Raw genomic sequence first — 14,748 nt, 5'->3', positions numbered from 1 at the left:
GGTGTCACGTGGGGAATTGACGTTACAAAGGATTTGGTTCATGACTATATTTACCAGAGTGAAGAATCTGTGAGTTACTAAATTGAAGGTTCCCCACAGAACGAACACACGAACATATCCACCCCGGGCCGCGAGCTGATCTGGACTCCGGAGGGAGCTGTTGCGTGGGGGGAGGGGAGGGGGGAACAGTTCCGCCGCGCGCCAAACCACGAGTGAAGAAAAGAAATTACCGTTATTCAGTTTTTAATTGAAAACTTACTTGTAAATTGTACATGACTCTTGTTTGAATATTAATGCTGACATTAGATGTATTATGAAATATTTATTTAAGCTTTAGTTTAAGAAATTGAACAAATATTATTTAAAAAGATGAGTCAACTTAAAGACTAGTTGGTAAAAACCACTGGTTATGTTTATGTTTGTGGGTTTGTTCTGGATATTGCTTCAGCACCTTGTTTCTTACTTAAATTAAGGCTCTATTCCCCGATGATAATTAAGGGCGTCCATTAAACACTGTGCCCGATGGGGGCTAACACTCGTGCTCTACGACGCACATGTCTTATCACGTGTTAATTTAAGGGGATGACAGGCTGTGAACATTTTTTTTTTAAATAGGTAAATTTAACAGCAGGAAAAGTTGAAGTAATAAATTTATTTTATCAGTTACAAACATATGAATTAATGACAATCTATATTTATAATAATGTATGTTGGTAAGTACCTATGAGATCGATAAACTCCGACACCGTTTTGACCGATCGCCATGAAAGTTGGCACGTCTAAGTGTTTTTTCATGGAGGTCTTCATGCTATCCATTGTTTGTAACTCACCTCTAGATGGTGCTGCAGTGAATCAATTTCTAAACCATTCAACCAATCACCATGGGTAAATTTATTTTTACAACAGTAAAAACATAGGTCATAGACATACAAACAGTAATTGTTTGTCGTTTTTCTATGTCCATCTCACTGTCATATATGTCATATACTATCAATTTTGCTTAAACTCGCGGACAATATATATCACTCTGTGTTCAGCCCGGCCAAAGCTGGGTACTGCAACTAGTACTGTTATATAATATTACCTATGGTTAGTAATTTCGGTTTACTAGGCCTGTATATGCAATATTTTGTAAAACTATCTCATATACATTAAAAGTTTCCTGCCTCTCTGAGGTTGGTGTTAATGTAGAAAATTGCAGGGGCGCAAGCGCAAGTTGAAGTGTCGTTATGTGTCCACCAACTCGCGAAGCATAGAGACTTAGTGCATGACTTCGTCAGGTGGCAGTTGAGACAGTAGTACTGTACCAAGAAAAGGATACCCAGGGATTTTCTATAGCTACAAGCTATGAAACATCCTGGGGTGTACTTTTCTTGGTTACATACTACATAGCTACACGATATGAAATAAGATTGAGAGTCCACTGGTAGAAAGAGGTTTTACTGTGTCTGATACAACATTGATCGCGCCCATGGCCTATCACAATACGGAGTTAGGAATTTTCGTGATACATTTCCCCATGGTTTTCAAGTGGGTGTAATCATGGTTGGTCAACTGGTTACGTAGAGTACTAACCATTAATTTGGCATGCTGGAAAATTAGATGGCTAAGTTACTGTCACGTGGATGCAGGAAGTTGTAAGGATGCAATGTCCTGTATTAGTACTGAACTGACCCTGTCCACCTTGCAAGAAGTGCCATGCATAGGCCTACATCTGAACAAGTACTACACTGTAAGCCCGTATGACTAATGATTAAATTAGTACCACGTGGGTACTTAAAGTTGCGGGGATGAAAATGTCTGCCTCTTTTAAATTATAAGTTTGTAAGGGGTACAATGGTAGTCGATACATGGTTGTTCCGATTTTATTGAGGTAGAACTAACAGGTGGTATTTGGTATACACTGGTGGTGTAAATGAGGCAATTGGGAGTGAGGGTTCCTATAAGCACACATTGGGCCCTGACTATGGTTCAGAAGCAGCAGCCTCTACCCCTAATGACCAGCAGAGGTCGCATTTGGCATAAAAACATATCTTGTACGATGGTTGTTCGAGGCCATGTTATCGAAAAATAAATGACAATAGAGGCGTGAAATTTACATTTACCTAACGGGATCGATGATACAGGTTGAGTAAAATGGATAGCAACTAGGGCAGGTAACCGTATCGATTACACTGTTTGAGAAAGTGGGATAGCAATTAGGCCAAGTAACAGGACAGATTACTTGGGTAGAATAAATGTGATCGCAATTAGGGCCAGTAACAGGATCGATTACACCGGTAAAGTAAACAGGATAGCAAATAGGGCTAGCAGCATGACCGATTACACGGGCAGAGTAAACGATATAATCATTTGTATTATGTACTTACCTTAATTTCCATTCTCTTTACTCTATCCTTAAAAGTAAGTTTTGTTTCTATACTTTATTTGTCAAATAAATTTTCAAAAGTGTACTTAAAACAGAATTAAAACTGTGTCTATTCTTTATCTTTTGTTTTCCAGCTAAACTCTGAACACAATTTTATTGCAATAAAAACAGTACGGGGATGAAAATTTGTCTCCAAGTTTGTCATTTTTTTTTTAATGTTAGAAATATGGAAATTGGTGTTTGGGCTTCTATTTATAAATAAAGGTCAGTTGCATCAGCTTTTTTTTTCGGTAATACATAAAAATAAAAATAATAAAATGAGGATAAGATACTTTCCCATCGGGCACACTGCTAGTTTAACATTTTTTATACACGGACGAAAAGAAACTATGCGTGGCAAGTTTATTGTTGTTTAGGGCGTGAAAAGGGGGAGGGGAAGGAGGAGAAAGCGCGCCTATCAGAAATTCTGCCACGGGCGAAGGAAAGCCTGGATCCATCCCTGATCCCAGCACCAGGAGCTGTGCCTCGGTTAGGTTTGCGAGGCGAGCAGGAAACGACTCCGCGAGTGTTGGTGGGCAGGGGTTGGGGAGAGGGGGGTGGAATCACGGAGCGCATGCGCCCACACACCGCGGCGCGGGCCGGCGAACACAATCGAGTCGCGGCCAACGAACCGCGGGGGGGGGGGGGGGGGGGGGGAGGCGCCCAAATTGCTCGCCTCGCCGCGGAAAGGGAGTGGCTGGCGCGACGACGAAAGGGCCCGGGGGGCGGAGGGAGTGGGATCGCATGCATGCTAAACGGATGCCGCCGCCCCGTCGCACGACCTTGGTAGGGGAGGAGGAAGAGGGGGTGGGGTTGGTTTCCCGGTGCGCACTTCCGCCCGGCTACCAGCGCGCTGGCGGCGAGATCGCAACACGACAGCACCCGGTGGCCTTGCACCAGGTACATAGCCAGGGGGTCCGGACCCCTCCCTTCTAGGATTTAAAATAAGGAAGAAAAAAAACACTCAATAACTGAAAAGTAGCTACATAAGGTACAGGGAGATTATCGTATAAGGATTATTGTAACCCTAAGGTTACAACAATGAAGTTTCCTCCCAAGTATAGAATCAGCAGAAATTGCGTGTGTTTCCAATAATTATTAGTATAGACCGGAAAAATTCGCGGGTTCATTTCGTGATAGGCTGAAATTCAAACATGTGTACAATTCTGCTATTGGCTCGCAGTTTAACTTGGAGCTCCCTGGGCCAATGAGAGACTATCGACCAAAGAAGCTTCGAATCACAAGCTACCCAGTGGAGACGCCTCACAATTTAGTACCCAATGAACACGCGTGTTTACTTGAGAAATGCAGAGGATAATGGAGGCTATCCTAGAGGTCATTGAATCCGCGAATTTTTCCGGTCCCTACCAATTATTGTCTATACTTAATGCCGGTTCGCACACGTGTTACTATAAGCGTGTCTTTGACATGCAAACTGGACACGTGTGATTCACGTGTTTAGTTACTTTAACATCTAAGTATTTATGACATGTTATAACGAAATCATCAAACGATTGACTTAATAACCAATTAAGTAAGTGAAAACAAAAATACAAAATGTTTTGTTTTGTTTTCCCGAGGAAAAAATATTTACTTAAATTTAAATGTGTAAACATTGAAGTTATAAAAGTCTACTATTGAGTGGCGGCTTCAGGTGGTAGTCCGGGTCGGCCCGGGCCTGCCCAACATTTTCAAAATGGAAAATTGGAAATAAGACTTTTTATAAAAAATACACAATTCATATTAAAGTTTAAGTTTATTTTGGAAAGGATTTGCAACATGTTTACATCAACGTACGAGAGTTGTGTTGTAATATTCACCTCATATTAAAACAAGGTTAATCTTAACAATTAATTTTGTGACCTTTATAGGTATTTAAGTGTATTCATTGACATGCAATCAAACGTTTATCATAATTCTTATGATTAATATGTTAAACATATTAAACTTCTGAGAGAAATAAATTACCCTCAGAAAGCCACAAAACTTACCATTTTGCATCTGAATTTTAAAAATTCCTCGGACTACCCTTTGATATGTGAGCCAGAACCCCCCCCCCCCCCTCCCTCCCACGGAATAGAACCAAAAACTCGCAAAACTGTGCATACGCCACTGCGGTCCAGTCTGGGCCTCCCCAAAAATTATCCTGAAGCCCCTCCTGCTAATATTCCCTGAGATTTTAGTGTGACACCCAATTTATCATTTTAAAATATTATATAATGGCTAAACTGGACACACTCGTTCACAAACTCCTGGCTACGGCACTGTCTGTACGGTGTACCTTAAACACACACACACACCCACACATACACAGGATTTTAAGGGCGTGGATCATGGAACGCCGAACCATTTCAAGTGAACATGTTTAAGTAAACATGTTCACAAAAGCGAAATTGTACGGTCACACGGCAGGTGGTCTTAGTGTTTTCAACTCCAAAACTGACTGTCTACTGTCATCGAATGAATGTGTTGTGGATACTATTTATTAGAACAAGTGTATCTCTGTTAGAGAATTACCGTCAGCATATATATTTTTAAAACCATTAAAATATTCACCTCTCGATACTTTCGTTGCAGTCGGTAAAGTAGGCCCTATTAGACTTGTGCCAGGGACATTCTCCATCTTGAATTTCTCTCAAATAAATGTTTATACTATCTATACTCAACAGCCAATCAAGAGGCTTATGTAGAAGAGATGTCGTTCTGAACGGGGACGCACCACAACGCCGAAATACCACAACGCCGAACGTACAATAACGCCGAAAACCATAACGCCGAATGCCAAATTGACTACAACGCCGACAGCTAGAAAACTGCTGTGTACCACAACGCCGAATTACCACAACGCCGAATTACCACAACGCCGAAATACATTAACCCCGAAAAATGTCATTGCGGGACTGCCACATAGGTTAGGTTAGGTAAGGTTAACACACAAATTCATCCAGTTGTTTTTCATTTTGCTCCTGTGCCCCCCCCCCCCCTTCCCCCAGCAACATTTTTCGGCGTTACTGTATTTCGGCGTTGTGGTACACAGCAGTTTTCTAGCTGTCGGCATTGCGGTCAACTTGGCATTCGGCGTTATGGTATTCGGCGTTATTTTACGTTCGGCGTTGTGGTAACGACCCGTTCTGAACTACTTTGCCAAACTATTTATTTTTAATGAGAAATGGCCTCGAACGAAACATGTTCAGTCTGCATGTAACCGCAAGCAAAAGTTGAACATGTTTCCCTGAAATAGTTCAGAGACTTGTGTAACCACGGGCAGGAATGTTCCAGAGTATTGAACTTATCGTGGGGTTATCGTCAAAAGTTGGCAAGTATTGTACTTATTAATGAGCGCAGTTAATACTGGAAAGCTATTGAGGGAACGAAAGGTTTACAAATAACTTTCAACTATTCGAGGTAATGAGGAAATACAAAGAATAAATGCCCAGGTAAGAATCATAACCCAATATTACTGCGAACACTATTTTTTGTGAAGCAGTGGTATTCACGTTAATGTAAAATTGTACAAATATCTGTAATTTTACATAAATATTTCTTTTCCATTTTACAAAACAATTTTTTTTTTTTTTTTTTGCAGTGCAAGATATGAAAATAATTTGAAAGCAAACTGCTGGAAAATTAGTTCTACCCACTGCCCCCTCAAACACTTCACAATCAAGCACTCCACTCCCGAGAGTTACATTCTTCGGTTTTTGTTAAACCCTTATCCAAACAAATTGTATAATATTTACAAAATAATAAAAACATTTATGCACTTATTCACTGAAAGATATTGAAATTAAGCCTGTAACCGAAATATATGACTTTGGAGTTCTTCTAGATTCAAGTATACTTTTTCATCAACATATTGACAGATTAGTAAAACATCCCGTTCCCTGGGCTTGATAAGGTACATAACTAAATATGATAACGTTAGTGATTCCCTATTATGTTTTTATTATGCCCTCATAAGATCAAAATTAGTAGGTGGTTCTGTAGTTTGGAGCTATTTCACGGAAACAGGGCCTAAGCGTTTAGAAAACATACAAATTAAAGTTATTTTAATAATCTTAGAAAAATTTCACTAAAAAAGATGTAACGTTTAACTATAATGAAATGTTACAAAAATATCATACTTACTCTCTTAAAGCTAGACGTTCTGCCCTCGATGCGTACTTTATCATTAAGAATTTTTTTTCAATATATGACTGTAAAGAGATAAAAGAGCACACATCCTTGAAAGTTCCAGCCTACAGTCACAGAAATAATTTGATATTTACTTCAATACGGTCATATAAATTGCTTATGCGTTGTGTGGCTAGTACTACTAATAGTATTAATTCGTTAGATCCTTTTATGAATCCTCATAAAATTAGTATTATTGACTTAATAATACAGTAGCATGTAAAAAAATATTTTAATACACTTGTAGTAATATAAATCATTAATTTCCATAGATGATATTTTATGAGTAGGCTACATGTATCTTGAATGTGAAATTAACAGTGAATTACTTTGTGTTTATTTATTTTGTGGTAGTATTTTCAATGTGTTGTAAATGATTGCTTGGATATCCGCACCTACACTTCGCATTTGAATTTTTTCGCTTTTGTTTATTTGTGTTTCCTTTTATTTCCATATTTATGTTGTTTGTATTTGTTTTATATTTGTATTGCGCCAGCCTATTTTTGACTACGTCTGTTTGCAGGATCTCATTTAATGTATGAATAAAATAAATAAATAAACGTAGGCTACCCTACCGTTTGCGAAGCGGTTTCACTTCTAAAATTTCCATAATCGCACAATCCGACCGTGTAAGCGAGGGTGTTTGTATCTTGTGTTTCACGTAGAAAGATGAAATTCTGCTTACGCTCTTGGGTCTTTCCCCCCGTGCGCTTCCTTCAGATTTTCTCCCTTACCGGCATCCAGTCTCGACGATCCTTCACCTACACCCAGAAACCAGGGAATTTCGTGGGTTCAACGACCTGCAGGCTAGACTCGGTGTTTCTGCGCTTCGTCGAGTCTCAAATCACTCGTTCATCGACCGGTGTCCTTAAAGGGCCCGCCTCGCCAGGGGTGTATGTGATTAGTGAGGCGGGATGATAAGCGCGACGCTCGCTGGTGCTTCTAGCGCTGTATCGCCTCTAAGCGCAAGGCTCTGAACTGGCGCGCAGTATTCTCGTCGTCACAGGATAACTGTGAAATTTGAGCTGTGACCGTAACATTATATGGCTGGGAAATTAAGATAAATGTGTAATACAAGTCCCTTAAGTGCTTTCAAGAATCTGTACTGGTTGTTTTACACCTAAAAATTACTCTGAAAACATGCGTTTTAGCCATTTTAACTTTTTTAAAACTACAATTTAATAACTTAATCCGAGATCAAAATTACTTTTTGGCCCTCAAGGAACTCTTAAATGCTTTTCGTATACAGACTCTTCTCGGATATCTTGAGATGTTTTGAAATCGCGTTTTTTTCCTGAAGCTCTGCACACCGTAAGTGTGCCCGGGTAGGCGGAGCCCTTAATGGAAAACATTCGAGTCTTGAACGACTCGAGTCTGACTCAGAAGTTCAGCTGCTGCAGGTTTGTTATTGGTTTAGACTGCTTTCGGCGCGTAACGTTGGACCAATACGAGACGGCGCAAAAACATTTTAAAAAAATGTTCGGAGTTGAGCTTACCGTTAAGGTGGATTACGCCTCGCCATCTTGCAATTTTCAAACAATTTGATACCGCCTACAGAAAAATCTTCTGTGTAAAACTTTTTTTCCGTTTGACATGTCGTAGGACATAAGTTTTTTCGGCTACTTTGCTGAAGTCAACACTTGTGGAACTGGTGTGACCACCATGTCAGCTGTAGTCGCGGCGGTTACAAGCTAGAGCCTGTTGGTAAATGTTTGTTTCAAGCTCGGCTACAGAAGGGGTGGGGGCAATAGCCCCTCCCGAGACCAATTTTATTGATTAGCGTATATTTAGGCCTACGTTTACTTAAATATTTAATTTTTTTATGTTAAACTTTTATCTCATCAAAAGTTGCATGGAGCTACTAAGGTACTGTATTTGAAACCTGTAATTTGTAAATAATATTCCAAGGCCAATATCTGACCACTTTCATTTTTTTTTTGCAACTACGACCTTTCTTTGTGCGATAGCCTCTCCAGAAAAGTCATCCTGAAGCCGCCATTGGTTTGTTTGCGACAAGGTACAGAAGGTCAGGGAGACATGATCCATGACTTGACATGCCAAACATTGGGATGAATATTTAATAAAAATAATAGTAATAATGGAAAATCAAAAGATGGCGGGGGGACGAATGACAATTTCAAATGAGCCCGCTGAAATTTCCGGGGTCTCTCTACCTGCACCACACCTCCCAGCGCGCTCTGCACTTTGTGCTCCGCCCTTCTGCTCCAGAGGGAGTCCCCTCCCGCCGACCTCCCGGCTCCCCGCATCCGACAGTGATCCCTGGGAGAGGGGTGGGGGCGGAGGTGGCACCATGGTCGAGAGGACACCGCGCACGACGGGGGGCTGGGCAGACCCCGCCCAGAGCCGCGGCTGGTCGACCGGTCGACAGACGAGACCACCAGTAGATCCTCCGGAGAGCCGCCGCCGCAGCCGCCACGAGGTAGGTGGCTAACCCCAGGGAAGCCTTCTCTTCACAGACGAGAGAGCCGAACGCCCGATCGTGCATCTTCGGTTTTTTTTTAATTTTTTAATTTTGGACAACTCATGATAACTAACGGTCAATTAGGTTAGGTTAGGTTAGCTACATTGTAAATACTTTAAAACATCGCGGACGGTTGATTTGGTTTAGGATAGCTACATTAAAGATACCGTGAAATCATGTGAACGGTTTCCTAGCCCTGGATAGCTACATATTAAAAAAGTTATTTGCTAAGCAACCTTCGGGGAACTTCGGGTGTGGCTCTCTCATCTGTGAAAAAAAAAAGCTTCCCCTAACCCCACAACAATTGGTAGAATTTAATGTCAGGGCTGCGAATTTCATGGATTACAAGAATCAAACTAATCAACAATATATATATTTTTTTGTGCTTGAACTTTATTCAACGTTGTTGTTTTCTCGAGGGATTTTGTGATATAGTTTTATACCTCTTGATGGTGGTGAAGGCGGTGAATCAAAATGGTCCTTAAAAACTTGCAGAAGAGGGTACGAACCATGATATGAATCCTAATCAAGGGGGTGAGGCCTGGTTCATAAACTACGCAACAAACCTGGTTGCCCCCCCTCTATAGTGTCCCACTCTTAGATCGCAGCGTGGGAGCAAACGGGCGCTTTCTCTCTCTCTAACAAACACTGACTAACCGACTGCCGATAGCGCTGTCCTTGTTTCAGCGTGCGCTGTTTCCAAATATGATAAGTATCTTTCATTTGAGGTACTGGATATTTTTTTATCCATTTGTCGAATAAGCACTACAATTTATGTATGAAATCGTGTGAAATGTTTCTTGTTTCAAGTTAAAAATAGGTTATTTATTAAATATTTATGAGCGTGATGGTACGTACAGGCCTAAAACATTTTTAATCACTATGAATGGATTATTAAAATGCTTCTCGTGCACTCAGGATTCCAAACGAGTACATCCCCCTGAACTTATTCGTAATGTGTTAAGAGATCTGGCAACATCGCGCGCCATCAGCTGTGTGCTGCAATATGAGCTTGGGGACGGTCTATACCTGGACAAACTCACAAGGTGAGGTGAACAGAGCTTCAGTAGAAGCCACGCAATTCGAAAACTGCTTCAAGTAATCCGAGCGGGGTGTCTGTTTACTAAATGCACTTAAGAGTGCGCTGAGGTCGGATGGGTAGTTCTGTTTTCGTATTACAGATTATTAATTATACTCAAGGGATTGAATTACACCTTGATTTTCATTTCTCCGCCATATAATGTTACGATCGCCAATTCAGAGCCTTGCACTTAGAGGCGATAACGCGCTAGAAACACCACCGAGCGTCGCACTTATCATCCTGCCTCACTGACACAAACACGCCTCTTAAGACTTGGTCTCACACACCAGGTTGATAGTTCTTTTTTCATTTTATTGTCATTAATATTATTTGAGTACTCTTTTTGAAATTGCCACCCGATAGCTCCCTTGAATTTGTTATTTTGTCACCGATATTTTAAACAGATTTTCACTAAGTAAAATATAATGGCTGTTAAAACTGGTGCAAGTGTTTGTTATTACAATTATTTATGCGGCTTGTAACACTCATGGTGTTACGCTTAGCAAATATATTTTAAAATGCAAAGTAGGTATCGTGTAAATATTTCAAAAATAGCCTTTAATAAAAGTAATGACCAGAAAAAAAAACCTTTAATGGTGTGTGAGATCGAACTTGAAGATGCATAAAGTAATAAAAAAAATTCTAACACCCGTTTATAATGTACGCAAGACGCAAAACCAGCAACGCAAGTATCGGACAACTTTATCAACCTTCTGCGTTTCGTTTTGCGTTCGCCTTTCATATTTTAAGCGAATAGTTCGGAAACTTTAAAAGTTGTAGACGTTATGTACAAATAAGTTACGATTTCGTTTTCTTTAACATTCGTATAAAGTTTTTACTAAATAAGCTACAGCACAGTGAAAGCAAATGTCGTTTTCAAATCAGACTATTAAGAATATTAAACTTTTTCGAGAAAAAAAAATCCCTTCTGGCACAGCCTACACGTAGGTAGAGTTTGAAGTACCTATTTCTTCTGGAAATATTTTGGATACTTCTATAAAATCCTGGATTTTTTTTAAGAACTTAATGTAGCCTACATACCATCCTATTTGTTCGCAAAAAAAAATAACGATTTAACATTTTTTTGAAATCCATGTAGCTAAAATATTTTCAACGTTGTGACTTAACGCATCCAACATTGAAGGTCTTAACGAATTTCATTTTATGCCTACTAAGATAGTTGTTCAAAATTTTTGATGTTAAAACACTTTTTCATTCCTTGCACTAACACGTCGTCATATAAATGTTTTTGGGCACAGGTTTAAGGTAACATTAATATGATTATTAATAAATTCCTAAGAATTTGATACTAAGAAATTTTTAATGTATTTTTTTTTTATTTCAATCCCTGTTCTTGAGATAATAGTTAATTTAGTCAAAAATTATTTCAGCCAAAGGTTTTAGATAAAGTTAAGGTGTTTTACAATAAATTATAATGGATTTCATAGTTTATCAATAAAAAGTAATGATATTTTGTCTTTCTACCCTTGTTATTTCCACCCCTTGGTCGTATAAAAAATTATTTCAGACGAAAGTTGTAGATAATAATTTTTTCAACCCCTAGGTGCAATGGTTCGCCAAATCAAAAATTGTTTCAGATAAAATCTCTAAACAAAAACTATAATATTTACAAACAATATGAATATATTTGATTGTGTACATACTAAGGGAGTTATGAATTTTTTTTAAATTCTACCTCTTATTTTTTCAACCTCTTGCAGCAATGTTTCGTCAAATCAAAAAAAAATTTAGACTTCATTTGGATAAAAATTATTAAATTAATACACAATACATATGAATTCAATGTTATGCCTACGAAAGGAGTGATGAATTTTTTTGTCCTTGAACTCCTGTTTTTCAAGTCCTTACAGTTATGGTTTGTCGAATAAAAAACTTCTTCAGCCAAGAGATTTTGGTATTACACTTACGAGTTATAATACGTTCGAACGGATGTGATATTTTCCTATCATGGGAGTTACAGCGATTTTTCTGTTTTTTTTTTTTTTTTTTAAACATTCCCAATTTTTACCCCTATGTTAGGATACAGCCCATAAACGAACTCGGTCGAGATTTTCTACTACTAGATTATATGTATGTTTTGGTAAGTGATTTGTGAAAAAAATGCGACAGTTATCGTGTCCAAAAAATAGTTATATATACATATACAATTTTGAGTTGACGATGGTTTTGGGGTCTATGGACCATGAAACGAAAAATATATAAAACATTTCCTAAAGTCCCACCATGGTAACGGCTACAATAGGTTGAATTTCTTTTAAATCTACCTAAAAACATAATTTTCACCAGAAAAACTCAGTGAGATTATTAGTTTTCTACTGTTTTACAATTCCATTAGGGTCAATGGTGGCTTCAACTTTCGTGCTTTATAAACGACCGTGATTTTGTTTTGCGTTAAATGTTTGTTTCTTGCTTCTGCACTTGAGTTTCTTGTGTAGTTTTAATTCCGGCCTAATTCATCTTTCTACGCGTGACACAAGCTGTGCAATATCGGAAATTTTATAAGTGAAACTTCGCCCCACCGGTAGGGTACGTTTAGGTAACAGCTCAACGAAAGTGGAGTGGAGTTAAGCCATCGATGGTGTAATTGGAGGGGGGGTGGGGCGAGTTGTGAGGAAGAATTACGAATAAAGTAGTCAGTCAGAAAACTGTAAGTTTCTTTGCGAGGTTTCCGTTGCATGTTTGTAACAATCGTTGTGAACCTCCATCGTGCACTAAACAGTTTATTTCTGTCGTTGAATTGAATTATTTAAAATGTTTCATCGTTGAAGTGACTAATTGAAATGTTGATTTTCACATGAAGTGCGGTTGGTGGTCTCGCACCCATTAATTAAGTTTTGTTATTTTTGCCGAACCAGGTGGTCACAACTTCAGTGAAGCTTCACTTGGGATATCGTTCTGCCATAATTCATTCTGGGTTAAAATAATTTGGTGAATTTCCCATTTTCGAACATCATTTTGCAGCTTTAAGTTTCATAATTTTAAAGGTATGAGAATATTTGTATTTTTGACATAATTTCATACAAATATTTTTATAATTTTTGTTTCATTTTAGTTTACTTTGTTAAAAAAAGAAAAATGTTACTTTTGGGTGCATATCAAACGAGTACTAAAACACATACCACACAGATGAAAACAGCAGAGAGATGATGCAGCCAACCAACACGTAATACAGGCGAGAATTTGCTTTACATCACGTACTAAAATATACTATATTTCACTAAATAAAAAAAGGAGCAATTTGAAGACAAGTGAGGTAAATGTTGAGTTACGAGTGTTAAAAAAAAAACACTGTTTTTTGGCATACTTTTGTCATTTACCCCGAAGTCGGTGGACTATGTAAACGTTGTCTACATCGATTCAACTTTACTTCATCGAAACAGATATGCATGAGCGTCTATATCAAATTACAATAATGAAAAAAATCCACACACACACACACTTGGATTTGGTTACAAAGGCCAAAATGTTACAACAAGAAATTTTTTAATGCACTAAGCTGATTTCATCATTATGTATTTTGTAAATGGAAATATAAGTAAGATATTTTCCATTGATTAATCTCATTAAATCACTTAATTATATCCGTTTTCTCTGAGGTGTACTTGTTTTTTTTTCCTTATTCATCCAAAAAAGAATGTATTACCATGCATTAATTTTTCTCACCGCAATTGTTAATTAATGAAAACATTTTACTATATATACACCCCACTCTTTGATCTAAATGACAAATAACGTTAATATTGTGATAACAAAACAAGCTTGAATCGTATCGCAAGACGTTTATCTTTAATTGTTGAGTCCATCGTAAACAAGATGAAATTGAATGAAACACACATGTGAATTAATTTTAGATGTGCAGCTACTTAAACAAAAGGTTAATTAACCTTTAAAATATATTCACTGTAATCACCATACAGCGCACAAAATTGTTAAAACATATTTAAGAAAAACATCTTAACATTTATGAATCATTATAATGTTTCCGAAACATCACAGAAATGTGTCTAAAATTTTTTTGCGCTTAATGAGTGGAAACGGTATATATTTAAACATGAAAATTTGAACTTAATACAGAAGGTTCACCAATCCAGGGGCATAATTTTAACGGGTGGCAGGGAACTGCAAAACATGCAATTACTGCCAAAAATAAAATAAAATGTTTCCTCGGGAATGTATTCATTGCAAAGTTACAATCGTGAACAGTAGCGTTGATATTTTTGAATTTTGGTGGGCTCAGGACAATATTAAACTTAACTGGTGTATAAACTGTGCTTAAATTTAAAATTTTTTTTTCTCTCTCTGAATTGGCTGACCAGCGTACTTTATAATTTTTGACGTGACAACGTCTAATAAATCGATGAACGCCGGCTGCACGCACGAAAAAGTGTCCCGTCACGCATATTGTTCCGTTACACTGTGTCCCGTTACGCTGTGTCCCGTTATGCTCATTGTTCCGTTACGCTGTGTTCCGTTACGCTGTCGGCGAGTGCAGTAATAATAGGTTATGTTACAATTGACTAAAAATTATGGTGATTCATATAATTGATAATAGATATTTGATTACAGTTATTTATATGAAAACTT

Source organism: Bacillus rossius, chromosome 5 (genome assembly GCF_032445375.1).
Source record: "Bacillus rossius redtenbacheri isolate Brsri chromosome 5, Brsri_v3, whole genome shotgun sequence".
Classification (NCBI taxonomy): domain Eukaryota; kingdom Metazoa; phylum Arthropoda; class Insecta; order Phasmatodea; family Bacillidae; genus Bacillus; species Bacillus rossius.
The sequence above is the reverse complement of the archived record's forward strand: the minus strand, read 5'-3'. Positions refer to the sequence as shown.